The 1,530-nt window shown below is 49.5% G+C and overlaps 1 pseudogene; it reads left to right on the top strand.

The window, feature by feature from the left end:
* The first annotated feature begins 635 nt into the window (after window positions 1-635).
* LOC130115875 (glucagon receptor-like) overlaps window positions 636-1,530 on the top strand; it is a 25,235-nt pseudogene continuing 24,340 nt past the window's right edge.

Here is a 1,530-nt window from a genome sequence, read left to right as displayed (position 1 = left end):
ATAACAGCACACAGACAGGATTTGGTGATATTTCATACTCAAACAAAATAAAATAAAAACATTAATTTTAACCTGGTTACATAAGGTTACTGTGTTTGGGGAAATAATAATCTGGTTTAAAGCTTAATATTAATATATTGTAACGTGCATGGATAAGTAGACACGTTGGTCCTTGACTAACGGGTCGGACCCTTTAGTCGACTGGTTAACGTTGTCGCTTGCGGAGCGGGAGACACAGGTTCGCGTCCCGGCCATGGCGACGGTCTCCCAGACTGCCCCCCGAATTCGCTACAATATTTACCTACTACTGATTCAGCTCTTGATGGACAAGCTGTCTGACGTTGAGAGCTGAAGATAAATTGGGATTTATGGTGGTGGTCTCCCATAGCACACACTTGGATGTAAATCCCACAAAGTGACTGGAAGAACTAACTTCCTAAAGGTCTTGGTTCGTGACATGTTTCTTTCTCTTGTTTCCAGGTGGGGGTTGAGGCGTAGATGGAAACTTGAGATATGACCCAGAATTTGACTGCCATTGACGTTTTGCTTACCTCTGGGTGACCACATGAGGGTAGACTCCCCGGCTCTGAGATGACTGACCCCCCGCCAGCGCTGGCACACCTCCTGATGAAGTGATGAGGGTCTCTGACACGTTTGTCTTATTCATCCTGTTTCTCCTCAACAACGCTGTGGTAAGCGCTGTAGGGCACAATGAACTGGGGGGGGGGGCTGTGGTCAAGAGTTCTCTGCCATAAGAAAGTTTAATTCATTCATTTTAATGGATAAAAACATCCTGATATCCCGTCTGTCGTCAAACCTCCCTGACATCCTCCCAACAGATAGATAGATAGATAGATAGCTAGCTAGCTAGCTAGCTAGCTAGCTAGCTAAGACAGACAGACAGATAGCATGTTGCTGTTTAGTCTGCCTCTGGTATCTTTGCTATCGGATTCAGGAAACCTCAAACCAAGTGCACTTTTATGTTTTTTTGTTTTTTTGTTTGTTTATTGGTTGGATTTCCCCCCTCTTTCTCCCCAATTGTATCCGGCCAATTACCCCACTCTTCCGAGCCGTCCCAGTCGCTGTTCCACCCCCTCTGCCGATCCGGGGAGGGCTGCAGACTACCGCATGCCTCCTCCGACACGTGGAATCTCCAGCCGCTTCTTTTCACCTGACTGTGAGGCGTTTCCCCAGGGGGACGTAGCGCGTGGGAGGATCATGCTGTTCCCCTCCGTTCACCCTCCCAGACCAGAGGAGGCGCTAGTGCAGCGACCAGGGCACATACCGTTGGTGGGCAACGGAATAGTCCACTACGCTACCCGGACGCCCCGGGACCCCCCCCCCCTTATAAACAATACAGTGGCATCACGACCGAAACCAATGATCCGTTTCATATGCAAATTGCTGTGACAATTAACCAGAGTTGCAACGGCCATGTGTCCCATTCACAGAGGACTGGGGAGCTCCACGTGTATGGGAGGAGGCATGTGGTAGTCTGCAGCCCTCCCCGGATCAGCAGAGGGGGTGGAG

Source organism: Lampris incognitus, chromosome 7 (genome assembly GCF_029633865.1).
Source record: "Lampris incognitus isolate fLamInc1 chromosome 7, fLamInc1.hap2, whole genome shotgun sequence".
In the NCBI taxonomy this organism is placed as follows: Eukaryota; Metazoa; Chordata; class Actinopteri; order Lampriformes; family Lampridae; genus Lampris; species Lampris incognitus.
The sequence above is the reverse complement of the archived record's forward strand: the minus strand, read 5'-3'. Positions and strand labels throughout refer to the sequence as shown.